At 44.1% G+C, this 24069-nt stretch overlaps 1 long non-coding RNA gene across 1 annotated transcript in view; it reads right to left on the reverse strand.

Moving 5' to 3' along the window:
- The window catches only part of LOC137369812 (uncharacterized), a 119644-nt gene that overhangs the window by 2242 nt on the left and 93333 nt on the right, over positions 1–24069 (reverse strand). The gene's annotated exons all lie outside the window — the stretch shown is intronic.

Raw genomic sequence — 24069 nt, forward strand, 5'->3', positions numbered from 1 at the left:
ATTTTGAACTGTATTAATAGAATTATTCAGTATAAATCAAGGGATACCATTTTGACACAGAACAGTTTGTTGTTCAGACTGTGTCTGGAGTATGTTATAACCAGGTGAGAAGGGGTCTAGGGGTTCCCTCTCAGCCTTTGCCTGGTTTAACCGTAACAGGGTTCAATTTTAGAAACATCGTGTTTTTAGCTCCCCCTCAGTGAATCCTTGTTCACAGTTCCAATTGTTAGGCAAAGAAATCAGACAGGTTTTCTTAGATTTAAATAAGAAAGTTGGGAGTTTATTAATCTTAAACTCTAATCCAGTTAAGAACATAGAACATAGAACAGTACAGCACAGTACAGGCTCTTCGGCCCACGATGATGTGCCGAACCTTTAACCTACTCTAAGATCAAACTGACTACCTACCCTTCATTCTACTATCATCCATGTACCTATCCAAGAGTCGCTTAAATGCTCCTAATGTATCTGCTTCTACTACCACCGCTGGCAGTGCATTCCACGCACCCACCACTCTCTGTGTAAAGAACCTACCTCTGACATCTCCCCGAAACCTTCCTCCAATCACCTTAAAATTATGCCCCCTGGTGATAACCCTTTCCACCCTGGGAAAAAGTCTCTGGCTATCCACTCTATCTATGCCTCTCATCATCTTGTACCCCTCTATCAAGTCACCTCTCATCCTTCTTCGCTCCAATGAGAAAAGCCCTAGCTCCCTCAATCTTTCTTCATAAGACATGCCCTCCAGTCCAGGCAGCATCCTGGTAAATCTCCTCTGCACCCTTTCTAAAGCTTCCACATCCTTCCTATAATGAGGCGACCAGAACTGAACACAATATTCCAAGTGTGGTCGAACCAGGTCCTTATAGAGCTGCAGCATAACCTCGTGGCTCTTAAACTCAATCCCCCGTTAATGAAAGCCAACACACCATACGCCTTCTTAACAACCCTATCAACTTGGGTGGCAACTTTGAGCGATCTATGGACATGGACCCCAAGATCCCTCTGTTCCTCCACACTACCAAGAATCCTGTCTTTAAGCCTGTATTCTGCATTCAAATTCGCCCTTCCAAAATGAATCACTTCACACTTTTCCAGGTTGAACTCCATCTGCCCCTTCTCAGCCCAGCTCTGCATCCTGTCAATGTCCCGTTGCAACCTACAACAGCCTTCCACACTATCCACAACTCCAGCAACCTTCGTGTCATCGGCAAACTTGCTAACCCAGCCTTCCACTTCCTCATCCAAGTCATTTATAAAAATCACAAAGAGCAGAGGTCCCAGAACAGATCCCTGCGGAACACCACTGCTCACCGAGCTCCATGCTGAATACTTTCCATCTACTACCACCCTCTGATTTCTATGGGCCAGCCAATTTTGTATCCAGACAGCCAACTTTCCCTGTATCCCATGCCTCCTTACTTTCTGAATGAGCCGACCATGGGGAACCTTATCAAACGCTTTGCTAAAATCCATATACACCACATCTGTATCCACACTGCTCTTCCTTCATCAATGTGTTTTGTCACATCTTCAAAGAATTCAATAAGGCTTGTGAGGCATGACCTGCCCCTCACAAAGCCATGCTGACTGTCTCTAATCAAACCATGCTTTTCCAAATAATCATAAATCCTGTCTCTCAGAATCCTCTCCAATAATTTGCCCACTACCGACGTAAGACTGACTGGTCTATAATTCCCAGGGTTATCCCTATTCCCATTCTTGAATAAGGGAACAACATTTGCCACCCTCCAATCATCCAGTACTACTCCAGTAGACAGGGAAGACGCAAAGATCATCGCCAAAGACGCAGCAATCTCTTCCCTCGCTTCCCGTAAAGACTATGAATATGCGACGCGACCATGCTAGATAAACACACATGCAGATAGAGACAGAAAAAGTAGAAACGAATAAAGGGGAAAAGTTTGAGGCAATGGATGGGTTTCTATTTACTGTCCTTTGAGTTTGATGTTGAGTCTTTGGTTGCCAGTAAGTCCTGCAATTCGTTGGGGCCCAGTGCACACTTCAACTTGTTTCGATGTCGGAGTCTTTTCTCTCTTGAAGTTTACGTGTCTTCTGTGGGCCCGGTGACTTTGGAGAAAGTGAGAGAGAGACAGCCAAGAGAGAGACTTCCTTGTTCCAGCTTTAGTTGAAAACTGCCTTCTGTTCTTTTCTGTGTGGCACAATCCAACTCCAAGATGGCCAGCAGGACAGTCATGTGACTAACTGGCTTAACCACTCCTGCTTTTGTGGATTGTATCATCTTAGCAGTCACTGGAATGCGCTTCCTTACACCTTCAATGTCTGGTGATCAAAATCCATCTGGGTTCATTGACCCAGTGAGTAGATCATTGTCTCTATGAGCACCGTCTCTTAGTATGCAAATGTCCTGCAGTCAAAGGTCTGGTGATCTCTTAAACAAGTCATTTCTTCACTCCAGCAACAGCTTAAAATCAATGTTCATATAACAAAATTAATATGCTTCATTCTTGCCAGGTGGGGGGTCTGCATGACAAGTACTGTGCCCAGTTTTGGTCCCCTCACATAGTGGATAATATAGTGACCTTGGAAAAAGTCCAGTGGAAAGCTACAAAAATTATTCCCAGCTTAAAGAACCTTAGCTACACAGAAAGGTTCAAGGACCTTGGTCTATTTAGAGTAGCATACACTTAGAGGCAACCTGATAGAGGTCTATAAAATAATTAAAGGGTTGTAGAGAGCCCTTTTGATAGATTATTCCAATTTAACAGATTGGGGATGACCAGGGGACATGAGTTTAAACCAATATAGTTTAAACTACTATTCCTAAGAGTAGGAATAGACTAGGGGCAGGATTTCATGCCTCACCAGGAGAGGGTACAGAGGTGAACGAGGCCTGAAAATATTGGCACTGGCTGGCGGGCCTGTTTCCCGAAACTATGTCTGGCGCCAGTCAGCTGTGACGAAGCAGATTCAAGGCAGGCAAGACTAGCTGCCCCCACGAGGGGGGTGGTCAATTAGGTTCATGAAGAGCCTTATTAAGCCCACTTTTCCAGTCAGCCTCCAGTTTTCTGAACCAGTGGGGGCAGTTTAACTGCCTGGAGGCTGGGGGTGGGGTGGGGTGGTGGTAGTGGGGGCGGGGTGCCATCCAGGCAGGCCTGGAGACCCTCTCTGCCTGCCTGGGTGTGGGTGCAGTTAAAGGCCGCCCTGTAGAGATATTCGCCTCCATCTCCCCACAGTCACACAGTGGTTGCCTGGCTGCTGTATCTGTTTTGAAATTAAACTTTTAAAAAAATAGTTGGTGACAGGGCACCCCCATGGTGAAGTGCAGCCTGCTGCTCTTCTCAAGCTGAAATGCCTCTGATTGTCCCTTCAGCTTCGAGAGCCCACCCACTATCCTTAACTGGACAGGGAACTTGTCTCCATGCTAATTAAGGGGGCACCTCTATGAAAATCCCCCGGTGGTGTGTTCAGAACCCAGAAACAATCCTGACTCCCGTTTTCCACCCCCGATGCATGAATCCAGCCCTGGGTGTTGAGCTGTTCTCTGCTTATCAGAGAATTGTGAGACTCTGGAATGCATTGCCAGATGATGTGGTGCAGGCTGACTCTCTGTACATCTTTAAAAGGCAGAGATTGAATCATGCAGAAGGTGTGATCTCCAGGAATGGTTTTGATTGCCTGAGGAGGTGGGAGAGGAATTTTACAAGGCATTTTTTTCCCTTATGGGCCCTGGGTATTTTTCCATGCTCTTTGCCTCTCCCAGGCGATTACATGCTTACAGTGGTGAGTGAGAGGGTGGCGGGGGGAAGGAAGGAATGTTTAGTCGTGGGCAAGCCATCACGGTGTGGGGCAGGCTTGCTGGACCAGTGAGTTTTTTCCTGCCTATCATTTTATTATGTTCATATTAAATCATACTCTCTTTATATATTTCCTCACCAAGATCCTCATCGGACCTATGTCACCTATATATTCTATGGGAGTGGGAGGTTGCACGGTTATATCAGGTAGGGTGCAACTTGCTTACTTAGTACCTCACACTCCTTTCCTCCATCCAAATGCAGAACTCGCTACCACAAGGAAATATTGAGGTGAATATCAAAGCTGCATTTAAGGGGAAGCAAGATAATCACTTCATGGGAAAAAGGAATAGAAGGTTATGTTGATAGTGCCCGAAGGAGTGGAGTGAGAGGCTCATGTGCAGCATAAACACTAGCATAGATCTGTGGGGCTGAATGGCCTGTTTCAGAAATGTGCATTCAATCTGATCCTCTGCTGCTTCTCCTCCTCCCCCACTATATTGGTGGGAGTCATAAGTTCTCACTCGTCTCAGACTATTAGAGGGAGTGAGAAGCAGGCAGAATGCCAAAAATTAGTTGCTCCCAAAAGCCATTGCCAGCTGTAAACATTGGTCAGCAAACTCTCCCCACTCTTCAGCTTGCCTCTGCCCATCCTGTTAGCAGCTGTGATTGAGATCTCTTCTAACTTATCCTGACTTCTTTGCCAGCACAAAAACCAGGAAATGTGGGTCCACTGGTCCTCATTTAAATATAATGAGCTCAGGACTGAATGATCGAGCGAAAGGCCAAAGAGTGGGAATTTGAGGGAATTGGCACTGGGGGAGAAAAACTGTCAGGAATGGACTCCAGCCTGTTTGGCTGCCAAAGACAAAGTAATACCTCAACTCTACACTGAAATCATACATGGAAATTATGGAAGCTTTGCTTTTAGTCATGGGTTTTGGAGCCCTTTTTGATTTGCAAGCTTTATTTCAAAGAATAAAATAAATGAAATAGCAAGAAATATAGACCTTGCTGTTATTTGTGGATGTGTTATGAATTTCCAGCAATGTCCCTAAGGGGTTTGGTCTGTATCATAATCTGAAGAAGGATGAATACATAAAAATCTCCAGGTAACTAACCTGTGTCAAAATCTAATGAATGAGAAATTCATAAAAAATCCTCCAGGTATTGTCAGCCCAGATTTTTCTTGTTTTAAAAGGTAGGAATCAGAGGCTTATCATCCTGAAATCCAGATATCACTGAAGTTCCTCAGAATAAATTGCAATAATAAGCTTTTAAAATAAACTTATCAGTATTAACCGTCTCATATAGTCAGCTGTGACTCAGTGGTATTATTCTTGACCCTGAATCAGAAAGTTTTGGGTCCAAGACCCACAAAATCTAGGCCACACTCCAGTGCAATACTGAGGGGGTGCTGTACTGTCGAATGTACTGTCTTTCAGATGATGATAAACTGAGGTCTCATCTGCACTCTCAGATGGGTATAAAAGAGCCCACAGCCCTATTTCAAACAGAAGCAGAGCAATTATCCCGGGTGTCCTGGCCAATATATATGCCTCAACCAACATCACTGTAACAATTAACGTTTCGGGTCAGTGACCTTTCTTCAGAACTGACAAATATTAAAAATGTCACAGGTTATAAGCAAGTGAGGTGGGGGTGGGGCAATAGATAACATCTCTTGCCCCACCCCCACCTCACTTGCTTATAACCTGTGACATTTTTAATATTTGTCAGTTCCGAAGAAGGGTCACTGACCCGAAACGTTAACTCTGCTTCTCTTTCCACAGATGCTGCCAGACCTGCTGAGTGGTTCCAGCATTTCTTGTTTTTATTTCAGATTTCCAGCATCCGCAGTATTTTGCTTTTATATCACTATAACAATTATCTGGTCATTTTCATATTACTGTTTGTGGGGGTTTGCTGTGTGCAAATTGGCTGCCCTGTTTCCTACATTGCAACAAAAATATTTCATTACTGCAGAGGAAATTTACTAGAATGGTTCCAGGGATGGGAGATTTTAGTTACAAGGTTAGGTTGGGTTAATGTAAATGTCATTTAGGAAGGACAGGAAGCGAGGAAAAGGTGGAGGCATGGCTCTGTTAATTAATTATGATACTAGCATATTAGACAGGGATGACCTAAATTCAGGAAACCAGGATGTAGAAACAGTTTGGGTAGAGATTAGAAATGATAAAGGCAAGAAATCATTGGTGGGAGTGGTGTACAAGCCTCCTAACCGTAACCACATGGTAGGTCAGAGTATAAAGGAAGAAATAATGGGAGCTTGTAAGAAAGGTACGGCAATAACCATGGGGGATTTTAATCTACATATAGACTGGAAAAATCAGGTGGACAAAGGTAGCCTAGATGAGGATTAGTTTCTTAGAACAGCATGATCGGGAGCCAACCAGAGGGTAGCCCGTACTAGATCTGGTATTGTGCAACGAGATAGGATTAATTGATGACCTCATAGTGAAGGCGCCCCTAGGTCGCAGTGATCATACTAGGATTAAATTTCCAATCAGTTTGAGGGACAAAAGAATGGGCCCAAGAATAGTATTTTAAACGTAATTAAGGGCAATTGTGAGGGCATGAAAGCAGAGCTAGCTAAAGTGAACTGGCAATTGAAGTTAAAGGCTTGGTCAATAGAAATGCAGTGGCAGACATTTAGATATTTCAGAATACTCAGAATAGGTACATTCCAATGAGAAAGAAAAATTCCAAGGGGAGGAACTACTATCCATGGTGAACTAAAAAAGTTAAAGATAGTATCAAACTTAAAGAAAAAGTATATAATTGCAAAGATTGGACAGAATATGAAAAACAGCAAAGAATGACTAAAAGATTGATAAGGAGGGAAAAATTAGAGTACGAGAGAAAGTTAGCTAGAAATATAAAAACAGATAGTAAGAGTTTCTATAGATATTTAAAATAGAAAAGAGTTAACAAAGTGAGCCTTGGTTCTGTAGAAAGTGAGGCTGGGGAATTAATCGGGGAAAATAAGGAGTTGGCAGATGAATTGAACAGATATTTTGCATCAGTCTTCATTATAGAGGATACAAGTAATATCCCAGAAATAGCTGTAAATCAGGAAATGGAAGGGAGGGAGAACTCAAGAAAATTACAATCACCAGGAAAGTGGTATTGAGCAAATTGTTGGAGCTGCGGGCTGATAAATCCCGGGTCCTGATGAACTTGGACTTAAAAACAGAAAGGAGGCAATCACTTGGCTGGGAGTGTACTACAGTCCTCCAAACAGTTAGGGAGAGATAGAGGAGCAGATATGTAGGCAAATCTCAGAGAGGTGTAAAAATAATAGGGTAATAATAGTAGGGGATTTCAACTTCCCCAGTATCAACTGGGATAGTCTTAGTGCAAAAGGCTTAAAGGGGGAAGAATTCTTAAAATGCATACAGGAGAGCTTTTTGAGCCAGTACGTAGAAAATCCTATAAGAGAAGGGGCAGTACTGGACCTAATCTTAGGGAATGAAGCTGGACAAGTGATAGAAGTGTCAGTGGGGGAGCATTTCGGGGATAGTGACCATAACTCTGTAAGATTTAAGGTAGTTATGGAAAAGGACAAAGACCGGCCAGAAATAAAGGTTCTGAATTGGGGGAAGGCCGATTTCAATGTGATAAAACAGGATCTGGCCAAAGTGGACTGGGAGCAGCTACTTGTAGAAATATCCACATCAGACCAGTGGGAGTCATTCAAACAGGAAATAGTGAGAGTTCAGAGCCATCATGTTCCCGTTAAGGTGGAGGGTAGGACCAACAAGTCCAGGGAACCCTGAATGTCAAGGGATATAGAGGATTGAACCAGGAACAAAAAGGAGGCTTATGGCAGATTCGGAGCACTGAAAACAGCGGAGGCACTAAAAGAGTATAGAAAGTGTAGAGGGGGCATGAAAAAACACTGGTGGGCAAAATAAAGGAAAGTCCCAAGGCGTTTTATAAGTATATGAAGGGTAACAGGATAACCAGGGAAAGAGTTAGGAAGCCCATTAGGAACCAAAGTGGTAATGCGTGTGGAGCCGGAGGACATTGGTGAGGTTTTAAATGATTACTTTGCATCTGTGTTCACTATGGAGAAGGACGATGTAGGTGTAGAGATCATGATGGGGGATTGTCATATACCTGAACATATAAGCATTGAAAGGGAGGAAGTATTAGCTGTTTTAGCGGGCTTAAAAGTGGATAAATCCCCAGGCCCAGATGAGATGTATCCCAGGCTGTTATGTGAGGTAAGAGAGGAGATAGCAGGGGTTCTGACACAAATTTTCAAATCCTCTCTGGCCACAGAAGAGGTACCAGAGGATTGGAGGACAGCAAATGTGGTACCATTATGAAGAAGGGTAGTAAGGATAAACCAGGTAATTACAGGCCGGTGAGTCTAACATCAGTGGTAAGGAAACTATTGGAAAAAATTCTGAGGGACAGGATTAATCTCCACTTGGAGAGGCAGGGATTAATCAGGGATATTCAGCATGGCTTTGTCAGGGGGAGATCGTATCTAACTAACTTGATTGAATTTTTCGAGGTGGTGACTAAATGTGTAGATGAGGGTAAAGCAGTAGATGCAGTCGACATGGATTTCAGTAAGGCTTTTGATAAGGTCCCGCATGGGAGATTGGTTAAGAAGGTAAGAGCCCATGGGATCCAGGGCAATTTGGCAAATTGGATCCAAAATTGGCTTAGTGGCAGGAGGCAGAGGGTGATGGTCGAGGGTTGTTTTTGCGAGTGGAAGCCTGTGACCAGTGGTGTACCACAGGGATCGGTGCTGGGACCCTTGCTGTTTCTAGTGTATATTAATGATTTAGTCATGAATATAGGAGGCATGTTCAGTAAGTTTGCAGATGACACGAAAATTGGTGGTGTCGTTAATAGTGAGGAGAAAAGCCTCAGATTACAGGATGATATAAATGGGTTGGTAAGATGGGCAGAGCAGTGGCAAATGGAATTTAATCCTGTGAGGTGTGAGGTGATGCATTTTGGGAGGACTAACAAGGCAAGGGAAGAAACAATGGATGATAGGACCCTAGGGAGTACAGAGGGTCAGAGGGACCTTGGTGTACTTGTCCATAGATCACTGAAGGCAGCAGCACAGGTAGATAAGGTGGTTAGGAAAGCATATGGGATACTTGTTTTTATTAGCCGAGGTTTAGAATGTAAGAGCAGGGAGGTTATGATGGAGCTGTATAAAACGCTAGTTAGGCCACAGCTGGAGTGCTGTGTACAGTTCTGGTCACCACATTATAGGAAGGATGTGCTTGCACTGGAGAGAGTGCAGAGGAGATTCACCAGGATGGTGCCTGGGCTGGAGCATTTCAGCTATGACGAGAGACTGAAAAGGCTAGGGTTGTTTTCCTTTGATCAGAGAAGGCATTGGAAGCAGTTCAGAGAAGGTTTACTAGACTAATATCTGGAATGGGCATGTTGACTTACAAGGAAAGATTGGACAGGCTAGGCTTGTATCTGCTGGAGCTTAGAAGAGTAAGAGGAGGCTTGATTGAAACATATAAGATCCTGAGGGGCCTTGACAGGGTGGAAAGGATGTTTCCTGTTGTGGCAGAATCTAGAACTAGGGGTCACTATTTAAAAATAAGAGGTCGCCTATTTAAGACAGAGATGAGGAGAAATTCTTTTCTCTCAGAAGGTCAATGAGTCTTTGGAACTCTCTTCCTCAAAAGGTGGTGGAAGCAGAGTCTTTAAATATTTTTAAGTCAGAGGGAGATTGATTATTGATAAGTAAGGGGGTGAAAGCTTATTTGGGGTAGGCGGGAATGTGGAGTCGAGGTTACAATCAGATCAGCCATGATCTTATTGAATGCTGGAGCAGGCTTGAGGGGCCAAGTCGCCTACTCCTGCTCTTAATTCATATGGATTCGTTTGTATGGAAAAGCTGGGGCTTTTCTCCTTCAGGCAAAGGAAATTGAGGTGTACAAGATCATGACAGGCATAGATAATTTAGACAGGGAAAAACTGTTCCCATTAACTGATGGTACACAGACTAGGGGACATAGAATGAAAGTTTTGGGCAAGAGATGCAGGGGGAATATGAGAAGAACATTTTTACACAATAGGTCGTTATGACCTGAAACACACTGCCCATGAGGATGGTGGATGCGGAGATAATCAATGACTTCAAAAGGAAATTGAATGGCCACTTGAAGGAAATAAACTTGCAGGGCTACAAGGATCGAGTGGAACTGACTGGATATCTCCATGGAGAGCTGGCATGGACCCAGTGGGCTGAATGGCCTCCTCTGTGCTGTAAATGACTCTATGACTCTGAAGCACATTGGAACCTCCCAAGGTCATGAAAGATGCTATAGAAATTCAAGTTCTTCCTTTTCTCTTTGCTTCTGTGCTATATAAATTTAATACTTGTAATTTTTATCAGTAATGATGACAAGTAACAATTAAAGCTGAAATGTATGATGTTCTTCTCCATATCCTTGTCTATTTGATGGATTTTGAAAGTTTGTTGACTCCAAAGGACATTGGGCATTAAATTTATTTGCCCCAATTTTTGGGCCCGGGGACTGTGATTTGTGGCAGAGTAAGACTCAAAATTTGTCTAGACATCTCAACTGAAATGATTTTGACGTAAATTCCTTTGACACCAGCACTGTTCTCTACTCAATATTGCCTGCAAGCTCTGTGCATTGTAGGAGGCCCGGGCACTGTTGCTATACACCACATGGTAAAGGCAGTCTGCCTCTTCTTAAAGGCAGGATGCTTCTTAAAGGGAAGCTGCACAAAAAGATTGTTGCAATGGAAATTCTTGCAAATGGAACACCAGGGCAGACCAAGGGATCCAGACTGATGGATATTGCCATGGAGGAACTCATGCTGGAGGTTGGCAGGAGGAGATACTCTGTGGTCCCACAGGGGAACCAGGAGACCCTCAAGGACAACCTTCAGATGGGTTTGAGATCAGGTGGCCAGGAAGGTCAAGTCCTGGATTCTGGACCTGAAGACCTGGCAGTAGTGCCACAAGAGGTCTAATGACCTTGTGCGGGTGGTCAATATTAAATGTATCTTCACATCTTCTCATCATCTCGGCCTCCTCCTGAGGACCCCAGCATCACAGATGCCAGTCTTCATTCAGCCAATCCGATTCATTCCACGTGATATCAAGATATGGCTGAAGGCATTGAATACTGCAAAGGCTATGGGCCCTGACAGCATTCCGGCAATAGTACTGAAGACTTGTGCTCCAGAACGAGCTGCGCCCCTAGCCAAGCCGTTCCAGTACAGCTACAACACTGGCATCTACCCGGCCATGTGGAAAATTGCCCAGGTATGTCCTGTACACAAAAAGCAGGACAAATCCAACCCAGCCAATTACTGCCCTATTACTCTACTCTCGATCAGAAAATGATGGAAGCGGTCGTCGACCCTATAAAGCAGCACTTGCTCAGCAATAACCTGTTCAAGGATGTTCAGTTTGGGTTCCGCCAGGTCCACTCAGCTCCTGACCTCATTACAGCCTTGGTCCAAACATGGACAAAAGAGCTGAACTCCAGAGGTAAGATGAGAGTGACTGCCCTTAACATCAAGGCAGCATTTGACCAAGTATGGCATCAAGGAGCCCTAGCAAAACTGGAGTCACTGGGAATCGGGGGAAAACTCTCTGCTGGTTGCAGTCATACCTAGCACAATGGAAGATGGTTGTGGTTGTTGAGGTCAATCATCTGAGCTCCAGGACATAACCTCAGGATTTCCTCAGGGTAGTGTCCTAGGCCCAACCATCTTCAGCTGCTTCATCAATTACCTTTCCTCCATCATAAGGTCAGAAGTGGGGATGTTCGCTGATGATTGTACAATGTTCAGCACCATTCGCGACTCCTCAGATACTGAAGCAGCCCTTGTCCATATGCAGCAAGACCTGGACAACATCCAGGCTTGGGCTGATAAATGGCAAATAACATTCATGCCACACAGGTACCAGGCAATGGCCATCTCAAACAAAAGAGAATTTAACCATCTCCCCTTGACGTTCAATGGCACTACCATCGCTAAATCCCCCCCTATCAACATCCTGGGGGGTCATCATTGACCGGAAACTGAACTGGACCAGCTACATAAATGCTGTGGCTGCAAGAGCAGGTCAGAGGCTGGGAATGTGTGATGGAATATTCTCCACTTTCCTGGATGACTGCAGCTCCAACAACACTCAAGAAGCTCAACACCATCCAGGACAAAGCAGCGCGCTTGATTGGCACCCCATTTATAAATATTCACTCTCTCCATTACTGATGCACAGTGGCAACAGTATGTACCATCTACAATTTGCACTGCAGCAATGCACCATGGCTTCTTCGACAGCACTTTGCAAACCCGTGACCTCTACTACCTAAAAGGACAAGGGCAGCAGATGCATAGGATCACCACCAACTGCAAGTTCCCCGCAAGCCACACACCATCCTGATTTGGAACTATATCGCTGTTCCTTCACTGTTATGGGTCAAAATCCGGGAACTCCCTTCCTAACAGCACTGTTGATGTACCTACACTCCAAGAACTGCAACAGTTCAAGAGGGCAGCTCATCACCACCTTCCCAAGGGCAATTAGGGATGGGTAATAAATGCTGGCCTAGCCAGCGTCGCCCACATCCCACAAATGAATTTTAAAAAATGACATCTCCTACCCACCACAGTACCGATTTCTCTCACTGCTCAATGCAGCCGACCCCCATCACTCACCCAGCAGCCTTGGTACTCACCCTGGTACTCAGAACTCAAGCTTAACATCCAGATACTTCACATCACCCTGACATACCTACCAATTCTGCCAGCCTCGCTCCCACCTCTAGGTGTACTAGCTAGATGGATAAAGAACTGGCTGGGCAACAGGAGACAGAGAGTAGCAGTAGAAGGGAGTTTCTCAAAATGGAGATGTGTGACCAGTGGTGTTCCACAGGGATCCGTGCTGGGACCACTGTTGTTTGTGATATACATTAATGATTTGGAGGAAAGTATAGGTGGACTGATTAGCAAGTTTGCAGACGACACTAAGATTGGTGGAGTAGCAGATAGTGAAGGGGACTGTCAGAGAATACAGCAGAATATAGATAGATTGGAGAGTTGGGCAGAGAAATGGCAGATGGAGTTCAATCAGGGTAAATGCGAGGTGATGCATTTTGGAAGATCCAATTCAAGAGTGAACTATACAGTAAATGGAAAAGTCCTGGGGAAAATTGATGTCCAGAGAGATTTGGGTGTTCAGGTCCACTGTTCCCTGAAGGTGGCAACGCAGGTAAATAGAGTGGTCAAGAAGGCATACGGCATGCTTTCCTTCATCGGACGGGGCATTGAGTACAAGAGTTGGCAGGTCATGTTACAGTTGTATAGGACTTTGGTTCGGCCACATTTGGAATACTGCGTACAGTTCTGGTCGCCACATTATCAAAAGGATGTGGATGCTTTGGAGAGGGTGCAGAGGAGGTTCACCAGGATGTTGCCTGGTATGGAGGGCGCTAGCTATGAAGAGAGGTTGAGCAGATTAGGATTATTTTCATTAGAAAGACGGAGGTTGAGGGGGGACCTGATTGAGGTGTACAAAATAATGAGAGGTATAGACAGGGTGGATAGCAAGAGGCTTTTTCCCAGAGTGGGGGTTTCAATTACTAGAGGACACGAGTTCAAAGTGAAAGGGGAAAAGTTTAGGGGGGATATGCGTGGAAAGTTCTTTACGCAGAGGGTGGTGGGCACCTGGAACGCATTGCCAGCGGAGGTGGTAGATGCGGGCACGATGGAGTCTTTTAAGATGTATCTAGACAGATACATGAATGGGCAGGAAGAAAAGAGATACAGAACCTTAGAAAATAGGCGACATGTTTAGAGAGAGGATCTGGATCGGCGCAGGCTTGGAGGGCCGAAGGGCCTGTTCCTGTGCTGTAATTATCTTTGTTCTTTGTTCTTTGTTTTGTTCTTACTGCTTCCGCATAACTCCAACTATTCAGCTATGGCAGGAAATTCACTCAAATACCTCGCTTCACAACCAGGACAAGGTGGCACACTATTGAAGGCAGCAAAGCAGAGTCGACACAGCACTAGGATGCCTGCATCTCCTGAGCCCCATAGAGGATGTGACATTCAGCATCATGGGCCCATAGCACCCAGCATCACTGAGAACATTGAGGATAATTTTATGGTCCCGCCTTCTGTCCCTTCTCAAATCCCAGAAAACCCTCATCCTGATATCTGGCATGCTGACCAAGCTGTTGAAGGTGTGACCATGAGCCTCCTGCCTCCCACTCCACTAACCTTCCCTCACACTAATCTTCCCCTTCTGAATTCCTGTTTTCCAACACCTAAAAACTGCCACTGCCCAGCCAGTTGAGCCCCAGGAGGAGAAAGGAGAGTGACATCACAGCACTGATGAAGAGGCCCCATATTTACATATGTTCGTATATTTGATATGACACTGGCACCGCACTTACCTTGGAAGCTAGTGTAGAGTTGGGATCAACACATGGTGAATCACTGGACACGATTGCAACCAGGCCAGGGTGAAAAGATGGTTCTTATGCCAGCTCACCAGAGGGCGAGGTGGAAGACAAGTAATGCTGCAGAGGAATCAGTTGAGTATCTCAATTGAGCTGATAGAGGAGGGTGCTAATGAGCATGCACACCAAGGTGCTGGGTGCACTAACTGGCCCACCAGGCAGCCACCTGGAAGTGCATGGAAGAGTCCAGCACCAACTTGGCAGAGGGCATGGCACGGAGCTTCCCCTCTCCACAACCTCTGCTCCATCTCACTGTTGTGTTGCAGGCCCAGAGGCATTATCACTGCTGTTTCCATACCTGTTGTAGCCTTTGTGTGGACAGTTCACCTACTGCTCTGCCATCCCTGTGAGGATGTGGCAACACTCACTGGCAAATACATCAAAACAACTCCAAAATCTCCTGAGTACTTTTAGACACTTTCCAACAGAAAATGTTCCAAAAATGTAACGTATCTTCAATTATGGTGCCTGGCCCTTTAAATGATGCTACTGAAGGGTGCATCTTGCTGCTTCACGCTTCTTTTTTCATGAATGGACAACTTTGTCCAAATTTGGAATCCTGCTGTAACATCAGACAGTTAGGCTGTATGATGGCAGGATAATGCCAATCCGTGTTTGGGTGCATTCAGGGAACACAGCATGCATGCACCCATATCACTGGAGAAGGTGGAGAATGCAGTGTAGGCAGTGGCCAGCGGTGTAGCCTACCCCTGGGGAAGCCAGGTAGGCATTTGTAGCACTGCTAGAAATGGAGCTAAATGCTTGAATTTCATGCCAATTGCATTTTGTTTTATCACAAAGACAACAAGAAATTGCATTAATGTAGCATCAGTGCAGGAATGTTTTGGAAATCTGCAATCCATCATTAAGCGAAGGGTAACTCCACATTCATCTGTAGCAGAGCTCCCATGGACAGCGGGCTCAAAGCACAGCCTCAAGTTATGAAGCACGCTCACTTCTAACTTCCAATTTCTAGGGGATCTGTTTGGGAGAACCTTGATGGTAGGTTTCATTCTTCCAAGTGGGGCCCATGGCTTTGTTCCCACATAGGTCTCTGGTCATCTAAAAGGGTTGCCCAGAAGCTGGGCCATGGAAGATGAAGGTATGGATAAAGCAGTTAGTTGTCAACCAGATCAAGCTGTCCCATCTGAGAGCTGAGTTGGCAGTTAGTAGCCAGCAATGTCCAGCCAGTGCAGGGGCTCAAAGTGCTGGCAGAAGTTACAGGGCCATGTCGTATCCCAGTACAAGAGGCATGGTGCCATAGTCATATCAAAAAGACCAGTTTGAGGAACTGCAGCAGACCGCCACCTCACTCATTCCACTATTCGAGCACTTAGAAGGAACACAAGATCAGGTTGTAAATGACTCATTACAGTAAAACATTATCAAAGGCAAGCACTGAACATGTAAAAATTGAAGAATGTATGAAGATCTTTGAAATATACAGATAATAAAAAGAAATTTTCAACTAATTAATAAAAATCTGGAATTGAAAGCTGGTCTCAGAAAGTACCATCGATTGTCATAAAAACCCATCTGGTTCACTAATGTCCTTTAGGGAAGGAAATCTGCCATCCTTACCTGGTCTGGTCTACATGTGACTCCAGACCCACAGCAATGTGCTTGACTCTTAACTGCCCTCTGAAATGTCCTCGCAAACCATTCAGTTCAAGGCCAATTAACAATGGGCAACAAATGCTGGACTGCCAGTGACACCCACATCCCATGAAAGAATAAAACAAGAACAGTAAATGCTGGAAATGCTCAGCAGATCTGGCAGCATCGATGGAGAGAGAAACAGAGTTACCTTTACAGGTCGATTCCCTTTTTTTAATAGGAAAACCCACCTGGTCCTCTGTGCTGATCTGCCCACAGAGCAGAATTTGGGTGCAGGTATCTATGTCATTGTCTTTAGGTCCTTCCATTGTTCATGGGCTTTCTCAACTGTATCATTAACTAGGGCTCTGGAGTGTGGCTTTGGTCTTCCAGCAATAAGCCATTTAATTGGCTCGAGAAAAAACCCATTTCTACCTCTCGACAGTCCAAATTTATATAGATTAGAAAGGTAATGAATGCAGCCTACTCCATGCTAATGGCAATCATTGCAACATCATAACATTATAATATTACTATCAGCAGTTTCAATCCTACCCTTAGATTCTCAGATAAACTGGTCCAAAGAAGGAAGCCTTAACAATAATTTTACATTGGTATCGTTTTCTTTTGAGCTTTATGCTTCAGAAAAACTAGTCAACTGAAAGCATGTTCCCTGGGTTAGACCCTTTTAAGTTTGATTTTAGAATGAAGGAAATCAAAAAATCTCAAAATCAAATGAAGCAGCAAAGCAAGCTCAGCTTAATGACACAGAGGATATCTGCTGAAACCATCTAAGTAGAGGTGGAAGCAAATTGTAGTTGTTAATTTCTGTAATCATAATGGACCATCTGAAGAGCAAAGCACTCAGCTGAAGGACAGCTGCTCTTTACAAGTTTTGTAACTAAAAATATATTTGTAAGGTAATAATGTCCAGTTTATTCAACTGAATGTGAAAACCATGAAGCTCGGTCTGTCGTGCCTTATGTACTTTGAGCTCAGGACTGACTGTGGCAGTATCCAAAATTTAAAGTGACTGCTGGTTTTCTATACATGCACTATGCACTGTGCCCCAGGTAGTTTAATAAGCCCAGATGCTAGGTAAGGAACATTCTTCCCAGATACTGCACTCCAAATTGTTACTAACTAAGACACTTCGGGCTGAATTTTGTTAGTGTGCCGAAATCAATATTTCACGCGGAGGCTCATTTAAAGGGATGGGGGTGGAGCAGCCGCCCCTGATGATGTAGATGGGGCGGTCATTCCTTTCCCAGCAATGGCCTCCGGTGCCACCGCGTAGGCACCGTCGCCATTTTAAAGGGCTTCAAGCCCTGCAGTTTATGTTAAATCTTTACAAGTCCTGCTGGATTAAAATTGAACATAAAATTTTATTTAATCTTTCACATCCCCCCCACTGAGTCAACATAAATAAAGTGACCTATCGCCCTGAAAACCACGTTTTAATATGCCGACCTTTCACCCTCCCACCTTCAGAACCTTTGACCCTCAATCCCTTCCCACAATCCCGACAACCAATTACAATAGCTCTCCCCTCTCTCCCCGCCCCTCTCTGAAATATTCACTCCTCCCCACCAGTGTCACGTCTCAGAACAAAGAACAAAGAACTGTACAGCACAGGAACAGGCCATTCGGCCCTCCAAGCTTGCGCCAATCTTGATGCCTGCCTAAACTCAAAACCTTCTGCACTTCCGGGGACCGTATCCCTCTATTCCCATCCTATTCATGTATTTGTCAAGATGCCTCTTAAATGTCATGATCGTACCTGCTTCCACCATCTCCCCCGGCAGCACGTTCCAGGCACTCACCACCCTCTGTGGAAAGAACTTGCCTCGCACATCCCCTCTAAACTTTGCCCCTCTCACCTTAAACCTATGTCCCCTAGTAACTGACTCTTCCACCCTGGGAAAAACCTTCTGACTATCCATTCTGTCCATGCCGCTCATAACTTTGTAAACTTCTATCATGTCACCCCTCCACCTCCGTTGTTCCAGTGAAAACAATCCGAGTTTATCCAACCTCTCCTCATAGCTAATGCCCTCCAGACCAGGTAACATCCTGGTAAACCCTCTCCAAAGCCTCCACGTCCTTCTGGTAGTGTGACGACCAGAATTGCACACAATATTCTAAGTGTGGCCTAACTAAAGTTCTGTACAGCTGCAGCATGACTTGCCAATTTTTATACTCTATGCCCTGACTGATGAAGGCACGCATGCCCTATGCTTTCTTGACTAACTTGGCGGCACAGTGGTGCAGTGGTTAGCACCGCAGCCTCACAGCTCCAGCGACCTGGGTTCAATTCTGGGTACTGCCTGTGTGGAGTTTGCAAGTTCTCCCTGTGTCTGCGTGGGTTTCCTCCGGGTGCTCCGGTTTCCTCCCACATGCCAAAGACTTGCAGGTTGATAGGTAAATTGGCCATTATAAATTGCCCCTAGTATAGGTAGGTGGTAGGGAAATATATAGGGACAAGTGGGGATGTGGTAGGAATATGGAATTAGTGTAGGATTAGTATAAATGGGTGGTTGATGGTCGGCACAGACCCGTTGGGCCGAAGGGCCTGTTTCAGTGCTGTATCTCTAAACTAAACTAAACTAAACTTATCCACCTGCGTTGCCACTTTCAGTGACCTGTGGACCTGTACGCCCAGATCGCTCTGCCTGTCAATACTCCTCAGGGTTCTGCCATTTACTGTATACTTCCCACCTGCATTAGATCTTCCAAAATGCATTACCTCACATTGTCCGGATTAAACTCCATCAGCCATTTCTCCGCCCAAGTCTCCAACTGATCTATATCCTGCTGTATCCTCTGACAATCCTCATCACTATCCGCAACTCCATCAACCTTTGTGTCGTCCGCAAACTTACTAATCAGACCAGCTACATTTTCCTCCAAATCATTTATATATACTACAAACAGCAAAGGTCCCAGCACTGATCACTGTGGAACACCACTAGTCACATCCCTCCATTCAGAAAAACACCCATCCACTGTTACCCTCTGTCTTCTGTGATTGAACCAGTTCTGTATCCATCTTGCCAGCTCACCTCTGATCCCATGTGACTTCACCTTTTATACCAGTCTGCCATGAGGGACCTTGTCAAAGGCTTTACTGAAGTCCATATAGATAACATCCACTGCCCTTTCTTCATCAATCATCTTTGTCACTTCCTCAAAAAACTCAATCAAATTAGTGAGACACGACCTCCCCTTCACAAAACCATGCTGTCTCTCGCTAATAAGTTTGTTTGTTTCCAAATGGGAGTAAATCCTGTCCCGAAGAATCCTCTGTAATAATTTCCCTACCACTGATGTAAGGCTCGCGGGCCTATAATTTCTTGGATTATCCTTGCTACCCTTCTTAAACAAAGGAACAACATTGGCTATTCTCCAGTCCTCTGGGACCTCACCTGTAGCCAATGAGGATGCAAAGATTTCTGTCAAGGCCCCAACAATTTCTTCCCTTGTCTCCCTTAGTATTCTGGGGTAGATCCCATCAGGCCCTGAGGACTTATCTACTTTAAGGCTTTGCAAGACACCCAACACCTCCTCTTTTTTGATAATGAGATGACTGAGACTATCTACACTCCCTTCCCTAGGCTCATCATCCACCAAGTCCTTCTCTTTGGTGAATACTGATGCAAAGTACTCATTTCGTACCTTGCCCATTTTCTCTGGCTCCACACATAGATTCCCTTCTCTGTCCTTGAGCGGGCCAACCCTTTCCCTAGTTACCCTCTTGCTCTTTATATATGTATAAAAAGCCTTGGGATTATCCTTAATCCTGTTTGCCAATGACTTTTCATAACCCTTTTAGCCCTACTGACTCTGAATGGAGTTCCGAAGGTACAGGACGTCCGACTGGTGGCTGTAAGATCAGTGTGGAATGGCAGCTGGGACAAGGTCAGTTGATTTAAATTTATTTCCATTGATTTTAATACATTATTTAAGGCCCCGCTGCGTGGACGCCGCACTGAGGCCTTGCTGCCACTGGTAAAATGCGGCGGGCCCTTCTCAGCATTGGGGGTATGGCGGGCCTTTTCCGGGCCCCCCTGCCAGGACCTCCGACGCCGGAGTCCTCATAAAATTCAGCCCTCCATTCTTATTTATGGGTACCATTTCACTGCCATTATCACAGGTTCCTTAATCCTGCCAGAAAGCCAGAAAACTTTCACTGGCCCTGCACTTTGAATCATTGGCTGTGAAAAAGTTGCTTTGACACAACATCCATTATGTTGAATTAACCTTGGCGATTGCCCTGAAGGTTAAGGTTTTATTTGTTTTGCTGAAATGAGAAGAGGTACTACTGAATAATAAAGTAAAGATTAATAATGTATTTTCATGGCAATGTGCTGCTGTCACAATCTGTGGGTAAATACAACATTAATATATATTAACATAAATATTTTATTTGAAAAAAATAATTTTCTGCCTCGGTTTCTCTATTTATGTACATTTATACATATAAAATATAGTCAAGTCTGGCAAAGTTAGGTTGAAACTGAAAAGGGAATGTCGCTAGTTCAAACACTGCATTGTGAACCAACAGTAGCTGAAGAAAATCAGCGACACTATACAGTGATTGGTGTCTTGTATTCAGGAGTTTCTGCTATGGCTACAAAGTGCATCTTTCATAATTTATACTGGCAAATCTCCAGTGAGGGTTACACATGGTGTAGCAAAGGATGTTCTGTTTGATAACAAGAGGGATGTTAAACCATGCAATGTATCATCAATATTATAGAGATCTCCAACAGTAGTGTTCAGGGACAAAAAATTAGAAATAAATTGATTCCAGTTGTGTCTCATTTTGTATCCCACTAACTAAATAATTTTTTCTGCTTTTGTTTACCACCCAAGAACCAGTGCTGAACAGTTCGGGACACAAGGATAATATAGAAAGAGAGAAACTTCCAAGGCTATGGGGAAAGAACAGCAGAGTAGGACAAAATGGATAACTCTTTCAAAGAATCTGCACTGGCATGATGGGCTGAATGGCCCCCTTCTGTGTTGTATGTTTCTAGCAAGTGAAAATTGGGTTCACAAGAGCAGGGAAGCATTGAGTTTCCAGAAATGCGAATAAATAATCAATGTTGGGCAATTATCAGATGGACAGTGATACTGATTCAGAGGAGGGCAATCCCAAGCAAAAATTTTGATATTGGGAAGCAAGGGTCTACACTGTGGTGGTGGTGGGGTGGGGGTGGGGGTGGCGGGGGGAGGCGGTGCAGATGGAGAGAGAGGCGTGGGTGAAAGACAGATAGATTACAAGAATAGGAGAGTGGCGACAATGGAAGATTCTATAGTCAGAAATAGACAGCCTTTGTTGCATTTGTAACTGGGACGGCACAGTGGCGCAGTGGTTAGCACCGCAGTCTCACAGCTCCAGCGACCCGGGTTCAATTCTGGGTACTGCCTGTGTGGAGTTTGCAAGTTCTCCCTGTGTCTGCGTGGGTTTTCTCCGGGTGCTCCGGTTTCCTCCCACAAGCCAAAAGACTTGCAGGTTGGTAGGTAAATTGGCCATTATAAATTGCCCCTAGTATAGGTAGGTGGTAGGGAAATATATGGACAGGTGGGGATGTGGTAGGAATATGGGATTAGTGTAGGATTAGTATAAATGGGTGGTTGATGGTCGGCACAGACTCGGTGGGCCGAAGGGCCTGTTTCAGTGCTGTATCTCTAAAAAAAAAATATAAAAGCAAAATACTGCCGATGCTGGAAATCTGAACTAAAAAGAGAAAGTGCTGGAAGTGATGCGTCCTTCTTCGGTGATGGATTTCAACAATTAACAACATGCGAACACTTTCAATAGAGTCATTTTGACGTTAGAGTTTTTGAAGGATAAAAGATTGTCACAGTCTAATTTCCCTTCCTTCAGTTCAAATTATCAGAGATCTCCGTTTTGGCTTGACTTTACTTTTAGAATTTTGAGAGATAATAATTAAACAGACTAAAATTCTCTTCCTTCAGTTTAAATGGTTGAGAGCTCTTTTTTCAAGTGCTAGCTGTCTGTCTGTGTTCTGTTCGAACAAACTGTCTTCAACTAAAAAGCCAATTCAAAATTGAATTGTAACAAATGTATTGCTTGATACTCACTCCAAGTGGCTGTATTAATGATAACGAGAATGCACCATTTGAATCACAGTCTCCAAATGGTTGTATCTAACAGCAACTGAAAATGCATTTTCTCTAACTCCTGAGACTTGCTGGTTCTTAAAGCAGTACTGATCCTTCGCCAGCCTTAAAGGCAAACTGCATATTCTCCGGAGAAAAAAAACTACAGGACCATGACACACTTTAGTCTATCATTTAACCTACTGTGAGCAATGTTATGGAACATCAGTGCCAGAGTGATGGACAATGTGGTATACAACTTGCGCATGTGATATTTTGATGCATGTTGGAAGAGCACTATTCTTAAAATTTTAATGATATGGATATAAAGCCTTGAACCAATCACTACCTCAAGAGATGTACGTAGAAATTTATCTAGGGCATTAGCTCAAATCAGGTGGTGTCATATCTGCCGCCTGTAATGTGTAACTGCCAAGGAATTGAATGTCGGGCGGGGCGTGTAATGGGCAACCAATTGTTATCACCCATTTTGCTTCCGCCCAAGACAGATTTCTACCCGTTGTTTCATGCTACCCATTCTGCATTAATATTTAATGAAAATATTGTTGGCCTGTGATGGTTAAAATGTCTGCAAGGCACTGCTATTGTAAGAAGCTATTTCACTTGTCTTTAAAACAGAAGCTACAATTTACTTTATGCAAGTGTGTGCTCAGCACCCAACAGCAGTGTGACATTATAAACTGTCACAAACAATAATGAACACAGTCCTTTCTTTTCAGTGACCTAGTTTGATATTCATCTTGCACGACACAAGTCCTGTCTTCTCACTCTGATAGCTAAGTACCAAATTAAGATCCTAAATGAAAGGAGCTGTTGAAAGAGGCAGGTGTTTGCTGCACAAATCTACCTACAAGTGTTGCCCAATTAGCCTTAATTCACAGCCAAGCCACTTCACAAAGATCACAAAAAGATAGAAATGTGCTTAACAAGAAACATCCTAATGAATAAGTGGCTGTTTTTCAGAGCTTGGGAATGTAGGTGCTTCGTATGATAGTGTAGAGATCACTGCATTTGCTCCAAGCTATATCTTGCTTAATAATGATTGATGCTGCCATTATATGCAAAGTAGAAAATTGTTCCAGTCCCCAGAACTATCATCCCTCATCCTGATGAACAGGAATGCATAAATAAATAAGCAGATAAATAACTTCGCAATGAATTAGGTTTTTTAAAGAAGACCATTTGTGATGGAGAATTTCCTCCCATTTAATGCTGGTGGAAAGTTAACCACTTGCTGCTGCGGTACCTCTTCAGCGTTATTACTGTTTTGACAAGCCAGCATCAATTCCTTAGAAATAAAACCAAAAAGTGCAGAAATACTCAGCAGGTCTGGCAGCATCTGTGGAGAGAGAAGCAAAGTTAACATTTCAAGTCAGTGACCTTTCATCAGAACTGGCAAAGGTTAGAAATGTAATAGGTTTTAAGCAAATAAAGTGGGGCAAAAGAGAACAAATGGGAAGGCGTTGATAGGACAGAGGGTCACAGAGAACAACTGACAAGGAGGTCTTGGGGCAAAGAAAAAGAGTGTGTTAATGGTGTGCTGAAATACAAAGCGGCAGTGCAGAGAGGGTGTTAAATGACAGAATAATGAAAGCCCTAGCCACAAGCAAAAACATATGAAAAAAACAGTGGGTAGGCACATGGTTAAAAGAACAGTGTAATGATGACACAAACTAAAATAAAATGAAATACAAATAAAAAATACAAAGTAAAACTAAAAAAAGGGGAGCAGTCATGCTCTGAAATTATCGAACTCAATGTTCAGTCCAGTAGGCTGTAGTGTGCCTAATTGGTAAATGAGGTGCTGTTCCTCGAGCTTGCATCGATATTCACCTTCACACTGTAGCAATCCCAGGACAGATATGTAGGTATGAGAGTAGGGTGTGTGTGTTAAAATGTCAAGTGACAGGAAGCTTGGGGTCATGTTTTCAGACTGAGCGGAGATGTTCCGCAAAGCGGTCACCTAATCTGCGTTTTGTCTCCCTGATGTAGAGGAGGCTGCACTGTGAGCAGCGAATACA

This window comes from Heterodontus francisci, chromosome 5, assembly GCF_036365525.1.
Source record: "Heterodontus francisci isolate sHetFra1 chromosome 5, sHetFra1.hap1, whole genome shotgun sequence".
Lineage (NCBI taxonomy): Eukaryota > Metazoa > Chordata > Chondrichthyes > Heterodontiformes > Heterodontidae > Heterodontus > Heterodontus francisci.